This window comes from Equus asinus, chromosome 30, assembly GCF_041296235.1.
Source record: "Equus asinus isolate D_3611 breed Donkey chromosome 30, EquAss-T2T_v2, whole genome shotgun sequence".
Lineage (NCBI taxonomy): Eukaryota > Metazoa > Chordata > Mammalia > Perissodactyla > Equidae > Equus > Equus asinus.
The window spans coordinates 12,840,065-12,864,705 of record NC_091819.1 but is presented as its reverse complement, the minus strand read 5'-3'; positions in this window follow the sequence as shown (position 1 = coordinate 12,864,705).

Below are 24,641 nucleotides of genomic sequence, written 5' to 3'. Positions count from 1 at the left end.
CTAATATATCTTCATTAACCTAAAAGTATAGCTAGCCAATGCAGAGTCCATCTCAATCATAATTCAGAATAGTGCTATTAATTCACAAATGACTTCTAAATTCTCATCTGTCAAGACAATTAAGACCTGACAGCTCGAACATTCTGGATAGTAGGCTGCATGTTATAATGCAAAGAGGATCTGACAGAACCAGATTCTCTCAACATCAATAGTTATTAGGGATGTTTTTGAGATAAATGTTTTCTAAATCTCCTGACCCTCAGTTCTTCCAACTCTAAAATAAGAATTTCTATAGTTGCCATCTCATCTATCTCCCATTCTCTTCTCTAGACACCACACTGGTCAGTCTTTTCTTCCTATCACTCCCCTAAGAGAGCTCTTGCCAAAGTCATTAATGACCTCTGTAGCATTAGATCTAGTGATCAGGTTTCCATCCCTAATTTACTTGATTGTCAGCAACACTTTACAGTGTATACCCATTTAACTTGACTTTCTAGGACACCACTCTTTTGGTGAAACTCCGACTGCATTGGCTATTCTTTCTTGGTCTCCTTTTCAAATTCTCTCCTTTATTCTAAAATCAAAAATACAAAGAATCTTCAAGTTGAATGTTAGAGTACATGTTGCTTTATATTTTGAGAAATGTGAAGTATTTGAGAGTTTCATTGTTAGCAATCTAATTAGTTAGCTAGCTGCAGTTTCATATATTGAAACTACCATATATTGGTAGAAGACACGAGAATCTTGGGTCAGAGACAAAAGACAGTTCATTACTCACAGTGGTAGCAGTAATCAGAGTAACAATGTTATGTCTGTTATCCTAGCCCTTATTCACCCAGGGTGATATGGTGAGAGCTAGCTGCTGTCTGTATGCAAAGTAGAGTGTGTTACAGGAGAGGAACATTGATATTAGGAAGCTCCAAACTTTTATAGGAGGCTGTTGGCGAGTCTGCTCGTCCTCCCCTCCAGAGAGAGACAGTATCTTTATTACCCTGTAACGTAAGCATATATGCAACCCTTGAAGGAGATACTGTTCTTATCATCCTGTAATGTAAGAATATCATTTCACAGGGAGAGCCATCTTTATCTTCAATGTCCTGGAATGTGAGCAAATTTTCTTTGGGGAAGGAGACATGTCTATCTTCCCTGGCTGCCTGCTTATACAAACATACCTGAAAATACCATTTGGAACAAATTAGTCCTTAATGCCCACACATGAAGACACATGAGAGAGCAATGGAAAACTGTTTCCCAACACATAAACTTATTTCCTTTTTAAATGATGAAACTGTGTTGTCTGCTTGCCTGGATTTGGCTTTGCTATTAAAATTAATATTACTTTTGATGACTTGAAGTTCAGAACTCTTTCTAATTTCATGGTGAAGTATTCCACGATAATATCTACATCATCTTCTCTTTGCAATATTTTCATTTAAAGCATTTACAAAGAATTGAAGCCTATAGTGAATATTCAAACACTGAAAAATGTCAGTGGACATTATTGGGTAGCATTTGAATAATATAACATTTGGATCTCCTGGCAAGTTTAATAGCATTATACAAAATTACTTGCTGAAATTGCCAGTTTAAACACATATTATTCTCTCCAAATATATTACTTCTTGGAATATCGCTCATAGAGTTTTCAAAAAGTACACTATGCACTTAAACTTATTAAAAGTCGTTTTATGTGCAAGAGTGATTTACTGTTAGCAGCGGACGGGACTGCAAACACACATATAAAACATGGCAGCTGGTATAAGCATAGTGATTGCTTCTTTCCTACATGCTCTTGACCCAGTTCATGCAAATGTTGGCCTTAAATTTCATGCCATGTGTTAGCATTTTCTGTTTTTTCCTCTCAATTTTATGTTAGTGGGCTTTTTCTGTCTTTCTGTTGGCTGCTAAGCTTTGATACTTGCAGAATTATAATCCTTTTTTACACGTTTTTCAAATTTATCAACTGATTTTTATTTAATTTTTTATTAAGATTATGATAGTTAATAACCTCAAGGTCTATCCATGTTGTTGTGAATGGGACGACTTTGTCCTCTTTTATGGCTGAGTAGTATTCCGTTGTATATATATACCATATCTTCTTTATCCAATCATCAGTTGCTGGGCACTTAGGTTGGTTCCATGACTTGGCTATTGTGAATAATGCTGTGATGAACATAGGGGTGCATGGGACTTTTGGAATTGCTGATTTCAGGTTCTTAGGATAGATACCCAGTAGTGGGATGGCTGGGTCATAAGGTATTTCTATTTTTAACTTTTTGAGAAATCTCCATACTGTTTTCCACAGTGGCTGCACCAGTCTGCATTCCCACCAACAGTGTATGAGGGTTCCTTTTTCTCCACAGCCTCTCCAACATTTGTCACTTTTGGTTTTGGATATTTTTGCCATTCTAACAGGTGTAAGGTGATATCTTAGTGTAGTTTTGATTTGCATCTCCCTGATGATTAGTGATGGTGAGCATCTTTTCATGTGTCTATTGGCCATCTGTATATCTTCTTTGGAGAAATGTCTGTTCATGTCCCCTGCCCATTTTTTGATTGGGTTGTTTGATTTTTTGTTGTTGAGCTGTGTGAGTTCTTTATATATTACGGAGATTAACCCTTTGTTGGATAAATAACTTGTAAATATTTTTTCCCAATTAGTGGGCTGTTGTTTTGTTTCAATCCTGTTTTACCTTCCCTTGAAGAAGCTCTTTAGTCTGAAAAAAACCCCATATACTTCCTAAGGATTACTGAGAAGGAATTTCTGTATAGAAATGCTACCCTACCCCAAGGTTGAAATGATTTTTTGTTACATTTTCTTCTAGAAGTTGTATAGTATTAGCATTTGCATTTAGGCTTATGATCCATTTTTTTAAGCAACAAATTTATTATCAGTCAGTTTTGGGGGTCAAAGTCCAAAATGGGTCCCACTGGACTAAAATCAAAGTTGTTATTAGGGTTTTATTCCTCTGTGGCATCTCTAGGGGAGAATTCATTTTCTAATCTTTTCCCAGTTCTGGAGGCTGCCTACCTTCCTTGGTTCATGACCTCCTTCCATGTTCAAAGCCAGCAATGGCTGGTCAAGTCTCCCTCACATTACGTCACTCTGATTATTCTTTGCTTCCATCTTCCACATTCAAGGACCCTTGTGATTACACTGGGCCAACTCAGATAATCCAAGATAATCTTCCTATTTTAAGGTCTGTTAATAATTAAGTTAATTTTAAATTAATTATTGAGTTAATTTTATGTGTAGCACGAAGCAAGGGTTGATGTTCGTTTCTCTCTATACAAATATACAGAGTTCAGTACCATCTATACGTGTAAAGTAAAACATAGGCAAATCTTAAAGTCTTTTATTTTCCCATTGAATCATCTCGATATGTTTGACAAAAATAAATTGTTAATATATATTGGATTGATTTCCGGATTATTTTTTTCTTCTACTAATCTATATGTATATCATTTCACTAATTCCATATTCTTTTGATTACTACAGATTTAAAATCAGTCTTGAATCAGGTAATTGAAGTCACCCTATTCTCTTTTTTCTTCTAAAACTGTTTTGGTATGCTAAATTGAATTTGCATATAAATTTTAGAGTCAGTTTGTTAATTTAAAAAAATGTTTAAATTTTTCTTGGTGTTGAATTTTATCAATAGGTCAATCAGCATAGAACTGATATCTTAATGATATTTAGTCTTGAAATTGAAGGATGCAACACATCACTTCCTTTAGGTCTTCTTCCATTCCCCTCAGCAGAGTCCTATACTGTTCAGTGAAACGGCTCAGATTTCCATTTCACTTTCAGTTTTCCCAGAAAATGAATAGTTCAGTATTAAGCTAGGGATGTGGTGGGCAGTGTTTACATGCTGAATCCGAGGTTCTCTCCCTTCTAAAAATTCCCCCTTATTCTTTGGTGATTCCAGTTCTCCCAAATTCCTTCCCTTGATCTCTCTACTTAGAAAGATGTCCAGCCACCCATGCAGCAACCACGGTTGCGGCATCTCTTATGACAAAACTGTAAAAACAGGCAACTTAATTTGATTAAACAATTTCCTCCCAATTTCAACCTCTCCCCAAAATCTATTTTATTTAATTCACTTCTCAGAGTCGTTGGGGAGTTGTGCTTCAGTGTTTTGATCTATGACCAGAATTTGTAATTCTTATCTGCAGGAGGGATGGACTTAGTAGCATACTCCTCCGTGATGGAAAAGGAATTCCTCCCATCCCTTCTGTGGTATAAGTTAAATAAAAGAAAATGCACATATTTAAGTGATTTTTTCCAGGTTTATTGAGGTACAATTGAAAAATAAAAATTATATAAATATAAGGTGTACAATGTGATGTTTTGATATACATATACATTGTAAAATGATTCCCATAATCAAGCTGATTAACATATCCATCATTTCACAGTTACCATTTTTGTGTGTGTAGTGAGAATACTTAAGATCTACTCTTTTAGTAAATTTCAAACACACAGTACATTATTATTAACTAGAGTTTGATGAGTCTTGGGAATTATGGATAAACAACTAATCAGCACTTAAAACAAGATATAGAACATTTCAATCATTCCAGAAAGTTTTCCTGCCTCTTTTCAATGGATTTCCCATGCTCGCCCCAACATCAAGCTTAGAGGCATTCATGTTATTATTTCTATTACCTTAGATTAGTTTTACCTTTTTTAGACATCACAAAAATAAAATAATACAAGGTGTGTTGTTTTGTATCTGGCTTCTTTTGCTCAGTTTAATGTTTTTGGGATTCATCCATATTGTTGTATGTGAAAGCAGTTTGATTTTTTGCTAACTTCATGGTATTAAATTGCAAAAATATGCCATGTTTTCCTTATCCATTTTGTTGTTAGTGGAAACTTGGATCATTTCCAGTTTTATATTTTTATGAATAAGGCTGCTATGAGTATTATTTTCTAAATATTTTGATGGGCGCATATTTTTATTCTCTTGAGTAAGTGCATGGGACTAAAATGGCTAGATATGGCAATTTTATAATAAACCTTACAATAAACTTCCAAACTATTGAACCATTTTACACTACCATCAGCAATGCGTGAGTGTTTCTTGCCAGGATGTGGCATCATTGCCATTTTTGGGTGTTTTTAAAATTTTTTTTATTGCTTTCTCTCCTCAAATCTCCCCACTGCATAGTTATGTATTTTAGTTGTGGGTCCTCCTAGTTGTGGCATGTGGGATGCCACCTCAACATGGCCTGATGAGTGGTGCCATGTCTGTGCCCAGGATCCGAATGGGTGAAACCCTAGGCTGCCAAAGCGGAGGACGGGAACTTAAGCACTTGGCCATGGGGCTGGCCCCGCCATTTTTATATTTTAGTCATTCTAGTGTCTACTTGAAATCTTTTTACAAATATGTCTAACAAAGATATTGCTCTTTTATTTTTGGTGAGGAAGATTGTTGCTGAGCTAACATCTGTGGCAATATCCCTCTATTTTGTGTGTGGGATGGTTCCACAACATGGCCTGATAAGCCATGCATATGTCTGCATCCAGGATCTGAACCTGTGAACCCCAGGCTGCTGAAACAGAGCCCTCGAACTTAACCACTACACCACCAGGCCGGCCCCTCATTCAATTAATTTAGCGCCTTGGTCAATAATCAGTAAGTTATATGTGGTTCTACTACTGGCTTCTCTATTCTGTTTGTTCTACCAATTTATTTGACTACAGGCTGCTTACACTACTGTAACTTTGCAATAAGTCTCAAAATTTGATAATGTAAGTCCTCCAACTTAGTTTTCCTTTTTTCAATATCGTTTTGTCTATTTCAGGTTCTTTGATTTTCTGTATATAGTTTAGAATTCTCTTATCCAATTCTTCAAAGAAGATCTACCTAGATTTTGACTGACAGTGTGCTGAATTTATAGATCAATTTTGGAAAAATGAAAACTTAACGATGAGTTTATGTATTCATGAACATTTGTTTAGGTCTTAAATTTCTCTACACAGCGCTTTGTAGTCTTCAGTGTAACTCTCTTACGCACTTTTCTTTAGATTTATTTCCAGGCAATTGATGTTTTTGGATATTAAGGTAAATGTTATTGTTTTTTATTTTATTTTCCATTTTTTGGTAGCTAGTATATAAAAATACAATTGATTGTTATGTTGACCCTTTGTTGCAACCTTGCAAATGCATTTATTAATTTGAGTAGTTTTTTGTATGTTTCACAGGGCTTTCTATATACTAAATCATGTTGTATGAAAATAAAAATAATTTCACTTTTTCCTTTCCAATCTTTCTTTGTAGTATTTCTTATACTTTTATTGTATTTTCTAGAAATTTTGGTACAAAGCTGAATAAATGTGTTGAGGGTGAACATCCTTGCATGGCTTCTAATCTTAATGAAAAAGTGATCAATATTTAACCTTTAAATCTGTGGTCCTCATCTATTTTGTATTCTTCCATCTCTCTTTGCTTCAACGTGGAAGCAGCAGCTGGAAGTCTGTCTCTTTTCTCCTAAGAAAAGCTTATCCCTTTCTGAAATTTAGTTTTGTTAGTTTTCTTTGCATCTTTAGCTCTCTGACTGATCAAATCAAACAAATCAAAGTTATGACTTCTATGTATTTTCAGCTGTTTGATAAAACTGAAAAAAAGATATGTAACTCCACCATGTTTTTATTGATTGCCTGGGAGTAATGGCTGCTTGAGAATTTTGACATCATAACTAGAAATACTAGGATTAAATCTGCCTCATGGCTTTAAATACCATCTCTGAGCCAATGGCTTTCAAACTAATATCCCCTCGCTAGAGACACGGTGTATCTCTAACACAGTAGCCCAAGTGATTCTTTTAAAACAGCAGGCTTATCATGTCAATTTTGTGTCCAAAACACTACTTATTCCCCATGTCACTCAGTGTAAAAGTCAGAGTCCTTACAATGACCAAAAGCTGTCTGTGATTTGTATTCTAGCCTCAATACCTCTTTGACTCATCACCCAAGATTTCACCCTGGTTTTTTCTCCTCCAGCCACATTGGCCTCTCTGCTGTATTGGAAGGAACATTGAAGACTCTCCTCACTCAGGACTTCATACTTGTTGTTCCTCTCCCCATAATGGTCTTTTCCAGAGAACACACAACATGCTGTCTCACTTCCTTCAGATTTCGACTTACACATTCCCTTAGCGGTGTTGTCTTCCCTGATCATCTTTTATAAAAAGCAAACCCCAGCACTCTATTTCAACATCACGTACCACTATTTGACATATTATTTATTCTACTGTGGATTATTTGTCCTTCCCAAGTAAGAGGCAGGGGCTTTTTATTTTTACTGTTATTTTCCTAGAGCCTAGAAGATTGATGAGGATACAAGAACAACTTAAAAATGTATTTGTAAATGAATACAAAAATGAACTAAGGAGGCTTGGTTACCTTGAGCCTTCGTTCAAATGTTTCACTAAAATATTGGTAGCTTTCGACAAAATGACAAAAACATTCTTGATGGAGATAAATGTTTGTTGGTGGATATGATCTTTGTACTTTAGATAATTGTCAGGGGCACTTACATTTCAGAGTAATTCTTTCTTTAAGGATCTTTATTTAGTTTTATCATTCTTTAGGCACCTCCTTCATCTACCAAAGGTTTTGCTTTAGAAAAGAAAAGAAAAATAAAGAAATGTGAAGAGAAAATATTCAAACTCCCTTGAATATCTTCTTACTAAATCTTTTATATCCAGGAAAAATGTTTTGGGCATCTATGCAGGCTAAACCCACTTCATCATTCCTTCCCCCTTGAAAAAAATTTTCATTGTGCTAGATATAATCCAGATAGGATGACCTGACACCGGGTGGCCAACTGGGATGGAATAGAACAAAGATTTAAAAAATGCATTTCCTGTTTTAGGATAAGTTAAATATAAACAGAATTCTTAAAAGCCATGAAATTCCATGTCCATATATCTGAGTTAATTTTATAGGAGTTGTATCCATCTGCCAAGAGGTGGCAGAGTGAAGGAGCAATTACTTCTGGGTACTTCATTTCATATGCAAGTACCACAGTGCCTGAAAGATCACGAATACTTGCTGATTATAAGAAGAAGTGCATAATGGGTCATAGGGACACAAGAAAATTTCTTTTCTCTCTCTCTTCCCCACCCCTTTTCCTTGCATTTCACAGCATAAACAATGATATCTTTTATATAAGGCAGCTCCTGTATAAAAGTAACAGTGTTGCCGTGTTGCCTTACTTTTTAAACTTTACCAACATGAGTTTTTTCCTAGTTTGCCCATAATAACGTTATAATTTCTTATTGTCAACCTGGTGAAAGGTGAATGCTGCAATGAAATGAGAGAAGTGATTATCCTTTGTTAATTCTTCAAGCTTATATGAAGAGATATCTTTTATATCATATTATTGTCCTCCCTAGGGCTTATCAAATGATGAATTTAAGATAGCCCTCTACTTGGTTGCTATTTATTAACACTGATCAAGGAAGATACATAATATAATATAATACAATATATTTATGTATGTATAGGTATATATATCAAGGAAATATTTATATATATATACAGACCCACATATATACATATTTGTGTGTCTGTATAGATATAGGGTATGTATAGCTATCTATATCCATATCTACCTATCTATCTAATCATATTTTTCACAATGGGTATTTGACTGTTGCTGATACAGCAGTTCCTTTAGATGACAGCTTGCCTTTTTTGCTTTCAATTATTACAAATCTTTAGAATCTTCCACCTTTCTCCCACTAAAGCAAATATTTTCTTTCTGAAAGAGAATAAGAAGTGTCATTTACTGTTGCCTTATTAAAAACATCTTTAAAATAGTTTTCTTTTGTTATTGACTACACATTTCTTTCTGGAAAAAAGAAAAATGTGTCCTGACTAAACTGCCTTCAATGGAGAGCTGAGAGAGAGAAAGAGAAGGAGAGGGAGGGAGGGAGAGAGAGAAAGAGAGATGGAAGAAACAGCACAGTGGATTTAAGATGTTCTAATCATTTTGTTCACATAACCCTTATGGAAAATGAAAACTGTTCATTTTTCTTTGAGTTCCTGTACTATGCATCAGGTGCAGCACCTGGAACAAAACTCAAGAAACAGTTTGTCACTGTCTATAATTGCTATGCAGCATTTGAGAATCAAATCATTCTGTGTCTTCAGAAACAGAAAACATAGTCAAAGATATCCTTTCATTTCCCCCTTTGTAAGGAAATCAGTGTTCCCTGTTCATTCAAGCTGGAGATGGGTTGACTCTCACTGGAGACAAATGACAACATATATAGCTGTCCGTGTTCTACTGCCTTCTGGCTGCTCATTCTACCAGGGCTAGAGAGTCTTGTTTAGGGAGCAGAACTGGGACAATAAGAAACCATCAACATCAATTTTTAAACATACTTTCAAGGTACAGAATTCATATGACACTCTAACTTTATTGCCTAACTTCTATGGACTTAAACTAGAATTTTATCTAATTGTAATCTAATTATAACAGCAATTTTGTGATTGTTATAATAAGTCTAAAATATATAAATGTGAAGTAAGAAAATAAAAATCATCTGTAAGTCCACATTTGCTGTTAATAAAAGTGGTGGTGGGCAAGATGGCCCCATAGGGTACCCAGTGTCTATTCTAGGCAGTGAAGGTCAAGTCCTAGTAAAGGCAGGGCAATGCCATGAAGGCTGAAGACACAAAGTCCAGGCCACGGAGAGCCATAATGGATTTGTAGAGGGAGAGCTGATACACACTGGAGCAGAAGGTTTTGGTGACTGGGCCCTAGCAGGACTGAGCACTGCCAGATGTCCTACAGAGCACCTCTGAGCATCTCTCTGTAGGGCCAGTCCTGCTTCTTTATCATTTCGACCATCAGCATTTCTGCAGAGAGCTACTGAATCAAATGGTGTGAGTATGAGTTAGGTGGAGGGGAAGATGGTCCTTCCAGAAGTGGAAAAATATACATTTAGCCTTATAATTCTTTCCAGCAATTTTGTATTACAGCATTTTTTCACTTTTGATTTTCATGACTATTAATAGTTGTATTTTGTAATGTAAAAATATAAAAAAATAAATTTATATGAGAAATGATTTATTAAGTAATTGTCTTATTCAGGGCTATTAGACTTGTTTCCAATCTCTGATGTAAAAAATGAGATCAGGTAATGTCAGCACCAAGGCAGAGTGAGCTGTTCCCTTTGTCTCCCCCCCTTTGAATTAGAATTAAGTGCACATTCATTGACCAATGGAGGAAGCTCATACAGCACAATAGGACATCTGAGAGACACACGCAGCTACACATCTAAGGGTAGATTGACTGGCCCTCCAGGAAGTGGTGGAGATAGGGAAGGACTCCCTGCCTTCCTCTGGCAGCCCTGCGCACATGCACAAACACTTTCCAACCTGGTGTGAGCGCCCCAAAAGTGAGAATGCACTCTGGGGCGACTGTAGGAAGGGGTGGCAGCAGCCCTTAGCTTGCTTATGATCATTTTCCTGGTAAGGGGAGTCCACCATGCCCCTACAGCCCCAAGGAGTGGCCCTGACTTGGTCACAGTAAGGAAGCCTTGCCCACTAAGCACAGTCTACACATGCACCCAAATGCACTCCAGGGCTTATAGTATCCCTACAACTTCCAGCAGATGGGGTGGGACAAGAAACTCTGCTACCACTTACCCCCTAGTGGTAGCTGCTGGAAACTACTACCTAATACTACCACAAATGTGCCAACAAAAGGTTAGTTCATCAAACACCATGAGAAACCACAGCAGCAATGCAAACCAAAAGGAAAATGACAATTCATGAGAAACAAACCCTGAAGGGAAAGAAATTTGCAGTCTAAATGATGGAGAATTCAAATTAGCTGTCATAAAGAAACTCAACATATTACAAGAAAACTCAGAAACACAGTTCAATGAGCTCAGGAATAAAATTAATGAGAAGAAGGACTACTTCACCAAAGAGACTGAAACTATAAAAAAAAATCAAGCAGAAATTCTGGATATGAAAAAAATAGTTAATGGAAAAAAAATAATCTAGAATCCTTAAGAAATAGAGCTGATGTTATGGAGGAAGGAATTAGTAATTTAGAGAGTAAAAATATAGAAATGCTATAGGTGGAGGAGGAGACAGAACTAAGATTTGAAAAAAATGAAGGAATTCTTTAAGAAATATATGACTCAATTAGGAAAAGAAACATAAGTATTATAGGTATTCCAGAGAGACAAGAGAGGGAGAAAGCATGAGAGAGCTTGTTCAAAGAAATAATAGCTGAGAACTTCCCAAATCTGGGGAAAGAACCAGATTTACAAATACATGAAGCTAATAGAATGCCTAATTATGTCAAGACCCTGAATAGCAAAAGCAATCATGAGAAAAAAGAACAAAACTGGAGGCATCACAATCCCTGACTTTAAAATATACTATAAAGCTATAGTAATAAAAACAGCATAGTACTAGTTCAAAAACAGACACACTGATCAATGGAATTGAAAGCTCAGAAATAAAACCACACATCTATGGACAGTTAATCTCTGACAGAGGAGCCGAGAACACACAATGGAGAAAGGAAATTCTCTTCAATAAATGGTACCAGGAAAACTGGACCGCTACATGCAAAAGAAAGAAAGTAGAGCATTATCTTACACCATACACAAAAATTAATTCAAAATGGATTAAAGACTTGAATATAAGACCTGAAACCATAAAACTCTTAGGAGAAAATACAGGCAATACACTATTTGACAGTGGTTTTAGCGGCATCTTTTCAAATACCATGTCTACTCGGGCAAGGGAAACAAAAGAAAAAGTTAACAAATGGGATTACAACAGACTAAAAAGTTTCTACAAAGCACAGGAAACCATGAACAAAATGAAAAGACAACCCATGAACTGGGAGAAAATATTTGCAAATCATTTATCTGATAAGGGATTGATCTAAAAAAATATATAAGTAATTCATACAATTCAACAACAAAAAAACAAACAAACCAATCAAAAAATGGGCAGAGGATATGAACAGACATTTTTCCAAAGAAGATATACAGATGGCCAACAGACACATGAAACAATGTTCTACATCACTAGTTATTAGGGAAATGCAAATCAACACTACAATGAGATATCACTTTCCACCTGTCAGAATGGCTATAATTACCAAGACAAAAAACAACAAATGTTGGAGAGGATGTGGAGAAAAGGGAACGCTCATACACTGCTGGTGGGAATGCCAACTGGTGCAGCCATTGTGGAAAACAGTATGGAGATTTGTTAAAAAGTTAAAAATAGAAATACCATACAATCCAGCAACCACCTATGGGGAAGTTATCCAAAGAACTTGAAATGAATGATCCAAAGACATTTATGCACCCCTGTATTCATTGCACCATTATTCACTATAGCCAAGAAGCGGAAGAAATACAAGTGCCCTTCTATGGATGAAAGTGTAAAGAAATGTGGTATATATATACAATGCAATACTATTCAGCCATAAAAAAAGACAAATTGTCCCATTTCCAACAATCTGGATGGACCTGGTGGGTATGATGTTGAGCAAAATAAGCCAGACAGAGAAAGACAAATACTGCATGATTTCACTCATATGTGGAAGATAAACAAACACATGGACAAAGAGAAAATTAGTGGTTACTAGAGGGGAAGAGGGTTGGGGTGGGCAAAACGGGTAAAGGGGCACATAGGTATAGTGATAGACAAAAATTTGACTACTGGTGGTGAGCACGATGAAATTTATTCAGAAACTGATAAATAATAATGTACACTTGAAACTACACAGTGTTATAAACCATTATGACCTCAATAAAATTGCTGCAAAAAAAATGAGATCAACATTTTGGACACAGACATTTGTCTGAATTGCTGTTAAACTATGATAGATACTAAAAACTAAACTGTTAGCTAACTTTTAAAAATTTCTCAATACATATTGTCACATTTATATCCATACCCTGCAGATGTTAATAACCTGATCTATTGTATATTGAACAATATTAATATCATTTGACAATAGCTTCTAATTGGTAAATTGAAAATAAATTCTTGTCATTGCACTAGGTTCACTATCTTTCCTTGCGAATGAGGATATGCATTTTTCATGTGTTTAACAACTATTTCTAATATTTCTGTGTATTGTCTGTTCATGCAATATTGCTGTTTTTCAAATGGAAGTTTCAGTTTTACTTGGTTGCAAAAATCTTTACATATTAAGGATACTAATAATTTATTTTATTCTTGCAAATGTTTTACAAACTGGGATTTATTTTATTTTATTTTATTTTTTTGAGGAAGATTAGTCCTGAGCTAACATCTGCTGCCAATCCTCCTCTTTTTGCTGAGGAAAACTGACCCTGAGCTAACATCCATGCCAACCCTCCTCCACCTCATATGTGGGACGCCTACGATAGCATGGCTTGCCAAGCGATGCCACCTCCACACCCAGGGTCCAAACTGGTGAATCCTGGGCTGCTGAAGTACAACGTGCACACGTAAGTGCTGCACCACCAGGCTGGCCCCAAATTATTTTATTTTTTAATTTAGTTTTTGATAATTCTTGATGAGCATTTTTGTCTTGTATGCCTTGATTTTTATTGATTTTTTCCTACTGTTTGATATTTAAAAGTTTACTTTAGATTACAACACCCTTATTTTCTTCTAGTCCCATTGTATTCATGATAAAATCTTGATTGATTTTGTTGTATTTCATTTTTCCATCACAATTTACTTTGCATGATGTACTATTTGTAGTAGGAATGCTGGTAATAGGAATAACATTGATGGTAGTTAACGTGCATTTACTGTGTGCAAAACATAGGTGTCAGTAAATTACTTGCATTGCTTTGTTGAATCCAACAATCCCAATGGGAAGTGTATTATTGCTATTTTACAAATGAGCAAATTGTGTTACAATATTGAGAACCATATGCTACAAGAAGAATGAAGACTCAAATTCTAGTTCTCATTCTTCTAGTGACAATGTTTTATGGGAAACCTTTTGAACACACACACACACACACATCATTGAATAAATACTTATTAGCCACCAAATGAATATTTTTAGAGCTTAGGCTCCTCAAATTAGTAGAAGTCAAGCAACTGGCATGTGGCATATATGCAGATGGATTACAGCAGCCTATCGCCAGCTGTGCGTGTCAGATTTTTAAGCAAGCTTGACACTTGTGAGACAGATGGTGAAAAAGACTATTATAAATATATACTCTGCATTTTTAAGCTGCCATTATGCTGTCTATTTTGCCAGTGCAACAATTGGCATTTCTTGCTTGTCATTCACCTTGACTTTAAAAAGTGTATATAGATGTATGTAATCCCAGCTTAATTTCCTGGTCACTCTTCAGGATAGTTTAAAGTCTATCTACTTGAAAGATAACTATCTGAGTAATTTATATCTATTCTGACAACCTCACCATCAATCTAGCTAGTCTATACAATACTGAGGAGTTGATGGATTCTATTCTGCCTCTAAAAGGAAAGCTAGAAGCGTTATGGTGCATTAAAACAGCATGAGTTTTGTGTCAGGAAAAAAAATTACCTCGTAGCTCTGTCACTACCTAGCTGTGGAAATATAAGCAAATTAGTTATCTCTCACTACCTCAATTTCTTTATGAATTCAAAATAAATAATAATATATGTTTTTAGTATTAATGACTATGAGAATATTAATTATGCCACTAATAATAGTGATAAGATAATAGCGATCATATCATGTATATGTTTATAAGTTATGGCCCGATGTATGATTGTTGCTAGCTTCTCCTGAGTGCCTCAAATATATTATCTCCATGATATTCTGAACAATTTTCAGGGTGAGTACTCTTAATATCCCATTTTACAGATGAAGAAATTGTGGTTCGGAATGTCTTAAGATCATGCTCAAGATTATATATTTATTTAGCTGAGAAATTGGGAGTTTGAACACTGGTCTGAAGAAGAGAAAGCTAAAGTTTTCAACTTTTCATAGATCCTTTATCTTTTTGCCTTATACGCCAAGGACTCAACTAGATTTATTCTTGTTCAGTAGCTGCCACGGTTCCTTATGTCTTTTCGCATCTTCTTCCCTCAACGTGTGATTCAAAATTTTCAACAGAACCAACGATGTACCCAGAGGCCCAAGAAGAAAGGAAAAAAGTATTTTTCATTGCATCGATGTTATTACATTTCTTCATGACAAACAGAAGTTAAAAAAAAGATAGAGAGAACATGCATAGTGTGATTTTAAATTTTCTGGAACCTTAGGTAGACAGTCTTAGACCTTCTATGAGGTTTTATATTTTTCTCATAAATGAACCCTATTTTGTGATTCCAATAACTTCATAAAGTCCTTGAAAAGAATGGCAACGTTTATTTTCAACATTTACCAAAAAGAAACAACCATCTTGATTACATATTAAGTGGCAGAATTATTAAAAAGATTAAATTTCAGAAAATGACATTCACATAGAAAATGGTACAACGGGCAAAAAAGCTTTAAAGTATGAATTAAAATATTATGGGCAACTATGTGTAGATAAATCGATATTTTCTTCAGTATATTTAGTTTATTCTTTGTCACGAAATGTAGGTTTACACTCTATGCACATAATTCTGCCCCTAAAGCCTGGCAGATTCCAGGAGTGTGGGTTCTTAAAATCACTACTTAGAAAATGAAACTATGGGGCCAGCCCAGTGGCTTAGCAGTTAAATTCTCATGCTCCACTTTGGTGGCCCGGGGTTTGCCAGTTCAGATCCCTGGCACAGACCTAGCACTGCTCATCAAGCCATGCTGTGGCAGACATCCCACATATAAAATAGAGGAAGATGGGCACAGATGTTAGCTCAGGGCCAGTCTTCCTCAAAAAAAAAAAAAAGAGGAAAGAAAAGCGTCAGAAAAAAAAGAAAATGAAACTATGGGGATACGGGAAACTTTCACAATAACTTCTGTGCAGGAATAAATGCTAAGTTTCCTAGATTATGGACTATCCAGTACACAAAAATATGGCGAACCCATTTTTGAATGTGGATATTTTATATCTGTGTATGTTAAGGGAGGGTGGGGTTTCCCTAGCCAACACAAGTGGCGATTTCTCATGTTTTAGATGTCACGAGGCCTTAGTTTTAACTTTAGCCTACTCCATCAACCACAACCTAATTTTAGAACCATAAAATTTATGAACTGATTATTCCACTCTTCATTAGAAGTTACTCCTTTTAAAGTTTTCTCGTTCACTTTATGGTTTTATGGTGCCAAGTTGCATACATGCTTTGATAGAACTTATATTTTTGCACTGTGGCCATTATCCTCCAAATTTTCTATAACTTTCCCACATGCAAAAGACTTTGTCATCAAATATTTGGGATTTTTTTCTTTAAAATAGACAGATAAAGGTTATATTAGAGAGTCCTTGAAAATAGCTCCACCTATGAGTCCACAGCACAATTTCATTATTGTTGGGGCGCATATTTGTTCACAAATTCGTGGTTGTAATTTGCTATGTTTATGTCATTTGTAGTACAAGTAATTGAGGTTGCTGCCCATGTCATTGGAGCTGCTGATTTGGCTGCATGTGAAATTGTGATCTGCTCTGATTCTTAAATTCAAGTTGGATGAGCAATTTGTATAACCGTGGTTTATTCTAGGCTTCAAACTTTAGCATCCACGCTTCGACTTCATCTAGTTGGTTACCAAAATTAATTTGTTCAGTAATTAACTAAACAACATGACTTGTTTACTACTAACTTTTTCTGAAAATGGAAATGTTATTAGATACACGTTATACACATATTCTGATATAATGTGTGTGTATATATCTCATATATGTGTATACATGCTGATTATTTATTTATTTATTTATTTTCTGTGAGGAAGATTAGCCCTGAGCTAACATTTGTGCCCATCTTCTTCTATTTTGTATGTGGGATGCTGCCACAGCCTGACTTGATGAGCAATGTGTAGGTCTGCACCAGGGAGCCAAACCTGGGAAACCCAGGCTGCTGAAGCGGAGTGCATGAACTTAACCACTACACCACCAGGCAGGCCCCAGTGCCAACTGCTTCTAATCATTCATAAAAGGCATTTTGTGTCCATTCTCACTATCTCCCTTTGGTCTAATTTCTAAATTTTTCACACAAATTAATCCAGCCACCTCCAGGCCATTTGTATCAGTTATCTAATGCTATGTAATGAATTATCTGTAAATCGTAGTAAATTAAAACAATACGTTTATTATTTCAGTTTCATGGGTGAGGAAACAAGGAGCAGTAGAGCTGGGAGCCTCTGGCATATGGTGTCTCATAAGGTTGTAGTAAAGCCGTCAGCCAGGGCTGTTGTCTCATCAGAAGGCCCAACTGGTGGATGATCCCCTTCCAACCTCACTCACATGGTGGTTTTCAGTCTCAGTGTTTTTCTGGATGATTGTCAGAGACTTCAGTTCCTCATAGGCCTGTCTAAACGCTGCCTGGCATGATACGGCAGCTGGCTTCTCCAGAGTAAGTGATCCAATAAAAAGGGAGGGGACCCAAAATTGAAGCTGCAGTGTTTGTCTAAGTTAGTCTCAGCAGTGACATACCATCACCTCTGCTGTGTTCTCTTCATTAGAAGTGGGTCACTAAATTCAGATGACACTCAAGAAGAGGAAAATTCATCTCCATCTCTCAAAGGGAGGCATAGTAAAGTGTTTGTAGGTACATTTTTAAAACCACCACGCTCATTCTCTGTGTTGCAGTCATGGTAATCATCCCTAAATGCTACTGTTTTGAACATTCCATGGTATCTTATTTTCCTAGCACATCAAATCTTCCCTGTAGTCAGCCTATGCCTGGAAAAGCTGCACATCACCCAAACTAAAGAAAGAAAGTAACTTTAACTTTGTATTTCTTTTTATTTTATTTTATTTATCTTTTTAGCTCCTACATTTAAAATTTCTTTTCTTTTTTTAAATTTTTTTAATTGCAGTAACATTGGATTATAACATTACATAGCTTTCAGATGTACATCATATTTCGAATTCTGTGTAGATTACATCATGTTCACCACCCAAAAACTAATTATAGTGCATCCCCTCACATGTGAGCCTCATCACCCCTTTTGCCCTCCCCCCTCCACCTCCCCTATGGTAACCACCAATCCAGTCTCCATTGCTATGTGTTTGTTTGTCATTGTTTTCATCTTCTACTTATGACTGAAATTATATGGTATTTGACTTTCTCCCTCTGACTAATTTCACTCAGCATAATACCCTCAAAGTCCATCTATGTTGTCACAAATGGCCAGATTTCGTCATTTCTTATGGCTGAGTAGTAGTCCATTGTGTATAAATACCACATCTTCCTTATCCATTCGTCCCTTGATGGGCACCTAGGTTGCTTCCATGTCTTGGCTATTGTGAATAATGCTGCAATGAACATAGGGGTGCATGTATCTTTATGCCTTTGCATTTTCAAGTTCTTTGGATAAATACCCAGCAGTGGAATAGCTGGATCACGTGGTAGATCTATCTTAATTTTCTGAGGATACTCCATACTAATTTTGTATTTCTGATGCAATCAGGTGTGTGTTTATAGAGCAACCAACCACCACATTATTCAAACACTGTATTGTAGCAGGAAATGTGGGAGAACACAGTTTTCATTCTTGCCCTGTGTAGTGATAACAACTTATACCTATTTCCTTCTTTTTATCTGCTAGTCATTATTCTGAACACTTTAATTACTTTATTTCACTTAATTCTCTAATCAACCCTAAGAAGGTGCTATCATATTCCCTATTTTATAGATGAGGAAATCCAGCTTAAAAGAGATAAGTAAATTACTCTAAGTCTTAGCTAATAAGGAGAGGTACAGGGATTAAAACACAGTCTTGTCGTTTAACCAATAAGCTCTTTCTTCTTGCGTGTTACCAAGGGGACGTGTCCAAGGTTTGACATTTCTCCACATCATATCAGTAGAAGAACTTCCTTCTACCACCACTAGAGAATGGCTTCTTGACTAGCTTATGTCAATCGTAGATAGCCTATATAAATCGTCCTATAGTCCACACACATACATCAACTGACTTAAGCCCTTTTTTAAAATCACAAGGTTAAAAAAGTTAAGAAAGATATTTATTGGGTTTGGGGACTAAAGAAAGCATAGAAATGGTTAACTTGCCTTGGCAACAAGAAAGGAGAATGAGACAGGTAATACGAAGGCCAAAAAGAGGAAAACTTTTCAAGGTTGGCGACCACGTGAAGATAAGGATGTTAGCTGTATGAAATCTCTTTCTTAAAGTGGTGTTGGGAGTTCGGCCATTTTTGCATGCAGAGTCAGGATATAAACATCAAATGAATGTGGAAAACATATAAATGGAAAAATCTTGTTTGAGTCCTGTGTTTACATGAGTGTACATTTCGCATCAGCTCTACATCCTTTGATCTTGAAAATACTTATTCATGTCTTGTAAGCTGAGTCTGAGGCATATTAAGCTGCTCGCTCAAAGGTTACTTAGCCAAGAAGTAACAGATTCAGAAATAAAACCCATGTTTGTCTAACTTCAAAGTCTATGTTGTTTCACTATATCACACTATCTTCCTAAAAGTAGGATAAAAAAAGATGATTATAGTCTCTCTGAAGAAGCAGGATGGACCCTGCTACTACCCCAAATTTGATCTGTATGTCGAGACTAATGATGCCACATATGCACTAAAAGGATATGAAGAGGTGTATTACTTTTATCATGAGGCCTTCATAGGAGAGCAGGGCTGGCCTCCAAAACTAGTCTGAGTATGGCTTGAAAGAGCAGGGAAAAGAGACTAGATTGGAGTTTTTGTGGTGTTTAGTAAGTGAGGACGCAGAGTTCCCATCCTGGTATGGGCTTACGTGACTTACACTTGCTCAGGCACTAAAAGACACCCAAGGTTTCTTACCAACTTGCCAAGATGTTTAACAGAAGGAGAAGAGGGAAGGGTGAAGCTTAAAAGATGGCAGCACTCAAACAACAAAAAATAAAATCAGATTCTATTACCATTTATCCTGATGTTCAATTGACGACTAACAGGTACCATATTTTTTGTAGTTGAGTAAGAACTTAAGTAAGCCATTATTGTGCTTATGAGGCCCGCAGCCACAGGCCAGTAAGAGATGTGAAAGTTCGTTTGACTGACTTATTCAAGAGCTCAGCATTGTGGATGGTGAGAAATAAAGTGAGTAACTATCGATAAGGTGTGGAACTCCAAAGAGAATAAAGAGTGTCTTGATAAGGACTTGTATTGTGACTTTAATATGCAAAGAGATATATGTAACATTGATTTATATTTTGAGTATCCATAAGCCAAGAAATTCCCAGAATTTTTTACCCCAAAGTGGGCAGGCCTGGACAAGGAATTGTTATTGCTACCATTGGCCAGACCAACAGCGAGATCATTGGCAATGGCCCAAGAGTCAGTAAAAATGTGCAGGTGAGGCTGGTTTTTGGCCAGGGCATTGGTGCTAAGATGATTACTTGAAATGTGACCAATTGTGCTTACTCTTGTGTTTGTCATTTATCAGTCGTCTCAGTTAAGGAAAAAAAAGCAGTAGCTGTCCAGTGAGCATGGTGGTGAAGCCATCAGTAAAGTGTAGGATCTCTCATTGCTGCTCACTCAGTTTATCCCAAGGGGCTCCCCAGGTAGTCAAGGAGCTAAGAAGAATGGTGGCTTTCTCCGGCATCATGTAAGGACCTTAATGAGTGAGACCACAGCATTAAGGCTGTAGTCATCCAGGATCACTAACAGGCCAAATTGGGCTGTTATATGGAAAATCAATGGGGATAATCACCCCTTTTCTAAGTAGGTCTTGTATAATGAATTTCAAACGTCAAAAATTCTGTTTCGTGGTGCTGGCCCGGTGGCGTAGTAGTTAAGTTCACCCACTCTGCTTTGGTGGCCCGGCGTTCCTGGGTTTGGATCGTGGGCGTGGACCTCGCACTTCTCATCAAGCCATGCTGTGGCAGCATATCATATAAAAAATAGAGGAAGATGGGCACAGATGTTAGCTCAGGGTTAATCTTCCTCAGCAAAAAGAGGAAGATTGGCAATGGATGTTCACTCAGGGCCAATCTTCCTTACACACACACAAAAATCTATTTTGCTTTACATTGGGTTGTATTAACTATTTTAATGGGGGGCAAAGGAGTAGGTCCATGGAGTCTGATTGTGTCAATTTGTAAGTACCAAAAATGTAATTTAATTTTAATTTGTTACTCACTGCATCATGTCTACTATGCAATATTTTAGGGCTATGGGTGTTATCATCATGGGAATTTAGGCAAGACAATACTTCCAATGGCTAAGGTGAGGCATGCTTATTTGTCCCCTTTATTTTGTATTCAGTATCTCCCCTAAGATTATAGGTGGCGCCTTGTTTAAATTTAGTGGAATCTCAGATATAATTGTAATTTGTGCCTGAGTAATGATTAAGGCCATGAAGCTTTTTCATTTGGTGTATTTCAGCAGATGTTAAAGTTGATTCAGGATCTATTTTGTAGATGTGCACAAGCCCATTATTATCCTTTCATCTTTTTGTTGTATAAATTCTTCTAGTAAATTTAGTAAATTTTGGATTTCTGATTCAGTCAAATTGTGGACCTCTGTTTCATTTTTTTTTTAATTTCCTCCTTTGGTTGTATACAGATTTCTGTTTTACTTTCTTTCTTTTTTTGCCCCACTTCTCTCTCTCCCTCTTTCTCTCTTTTTGATGGTTACTAGATGAACTTTGAGGAGATTCCTTCTACCCTGCTATTATTTATAAATTTCTTTCTCTGAGGAGCTTCAAATCAATATCATCAGCTTGAGTCTCTCCCATGGAGACGTTTAACCCACTGGTTGTGCCACGGGGTTGCCATAGATCTTTTTTCCTATAACCCTGAAGATAAGGATGCTTTCTGGAAATGGAAGCATAGGCAGCAGCAGCAGCAAAGACATTTTGTAGAGTCCTAATGAGACACCTGCCTTTAGAAGTGCAGACCTCAGTAATTCAGATCTTCAAACAATGATCACTGTTCAAATGGTGCTGTTCTTCCTTTACATGAATGACTGTTCAATGGGTCTGTATACTGGACAGAGCAAACTATAAACCAGGGGCCAATACCTGGCGAGACACAGAACCAACTGGTCATGGGATAGAGTCTTTCTCTAGAGTCTAGTGTCAGTCACAATTTATGTTGAAATCAAGACACATGATTCAGGGGCTGGCCCCGTGGCTGAGTGGTTAAGTCCGTGCGCTCCGCTGCAGGCTGCCCAGTGTTTCGTTGGTTCGAATCCTGGGTGCGGACATGGCACTGCTCATCAAACCACGCTGAGGCAGCATCCCACATGCCACAACTAGAAGGACCCACAACAAAGAATATACAACTACGTACTGGGGGGCTTTGGGGAGAAAAAGGAAAAAAATAAAATCTTTAAAAAAAAAAAAGACGCATGATTCAATCAAAGATATGTCTAGTAATAGACACATGATCCGGAGCCGCAATTAGGAGGATCCAATCCCATACTCTTGTCTCTAAATATGAACTTTCAAAACTTCCAACTTAGGTCAGTGAAATTTATAACAGAGGCTTGGTAGAACTCAGCAAATGCAGCACAAAGCAGCACAGCTCAAAGTGCTTGCTTGTCAGGAGGCAGCAGAGCCAGTCAGCAAGCCAAAGCAAGGAAAGAGAGACTGCTGGTGGTGATTGCCACTGTCTAGGCAATCTTGCTCACAATGTCAATTGTGGCCACTCTTAAGACAAAGGATGAACTTCCACTCAAAATTTGGTTCAGCTGTCAAAACTGATGAAAACACCCCCTCACCCCCAAGAAATTACAAAAGGGTTCATTACTTACATAATGAGGATTTCTAGACAGAGCAGAGCAGGCCTCCAAAGCTGGCCCAGCATGAATTGAGAGGCAGCGAAAGGTGACTGGCTTGCAATTTTTATGGTGTTTAGGGTATGGGGCCAGAGTTGAGGGTTCCCATATTGGTAGAAACTTCTGTGGTTTGAAACTCCTATTGACACCAAAGGAGAGAATACCTAGGTCTTGTGATTAGTTTCACTGGATGCAGGACACATCTAGGCTTAAAAGCTGTTGACAGTCAAATATCAAAAAATGGAGTCCAATTTTTTACTGCAACAATGAAAGCATTTCCTCATTTTACCAAGAGTTTAGAGTGTGGTGGTCAATACAGATCTATAAACACTGTAAGCTCACAGGAAGAGGGAACAACATAAGCTGTACAAAACAATTGGCTAGAACTTGCAATTTGGAGAGCACTGATAAATGATCAGTAGAGTCTTTGTGGTAGATCATTTGCAAAGATGACAACTACTCTTCTAGTATGCCTGTTTTCAATACGATTTTGTTGCTTCACTATTTCATAAGGTGGAGTCTGTTTCCTCTCCTTTGAACTTCTGTTGGTTTGTTTTGACAATAGAATGTGGAAGAAGTAACTATCTGTTACTACCCAGGTTAGATATTTCCACCCTTCTAAATCAAAACTATCATGCTGTGTATAAGTCTAGTCTGATACATTGTAGGATAAGTGGGCCTGTGAAGGATAATAAGGATGGCCAAGATGTCAGCCAGCACCAACCGCATGACATATGAGTAAAGCTTCCAGCCACGATCTAGCCATTAGATGATTGTGGCCACATTAGTAATTCTAAGCAAGACCAGATGAAGAAGTTCCCAGATTAACAACTCAGGGACTTATAAGAAGTAAAAAATTCTTGCTTGCTTTAAGCCATTAAGTTTGGACGGGCTTTGATGCATAACAATAGGTAATTGATGCATTCTTGAAAAATGATTCAGTCATACTGCACTTTTAAATAAACTGATATTGTTTAATCTAAATAACAACAAAGACAGTCTCATGTAGCATATAGCCACACTACATACATTCAACAAACTGCATGTGTAAATGTTCAAAAAGTGGGGATAGCACTATGCTTAAATCTTTGTTCCCATTATAAATGAATTCTTTATAAATCTATGTTGCATAGATTTCAAATCAATTCAGTTTACCAAACTTTTAGGTTATAACATACCTATGTTCGTCGATATAGAATAATTAAATCCATGCAATTAAGAAATAAATTAATTTTCCTTTAAATAATCTAGAGCTCACTAAAGAGAAAAATTTAGAAAGAGAAGATAAGCAGAAGACAGACTATCTATTATCTGCCTCCTGGCTCTAGGGGACGGAGCTGCTGAGACGAGATCCCACATGTACCACATGTGTTGAAGGAAGTCTGTGTGGCTTATTCTTCATTTGCAGCATCCTTTCCATTCCCTCCCCTCTTCCATTTTCCTCCTTTCTCTGCACTCCTCTGTGCTCCAGTGTCCAGTTAGGTCTGCTTAAGGGAAGGTAGGATGACAGAAAGTCCAGGGAATTTATTCCCACCTGGGCATTAGCTACGTTCTTAGTTTAGAATGGAAGATAAAAGAGCCTCCAAGCTTTATCTGGGCATCTATAACACCATTGCCAAGTGACATGTCTATTACACCACTGCCAAGTGGCCTAGGGCTGCTAATGGCTTCCTATGGTTGCTATTGCCAAGGTGTGTTAACCATCCCTTGTATGGTCCCTCAATAGTCTCCTGACTTCGGTAAAGATTCCTTTCATTACCCACAGCTCCTCAGTTAAACTC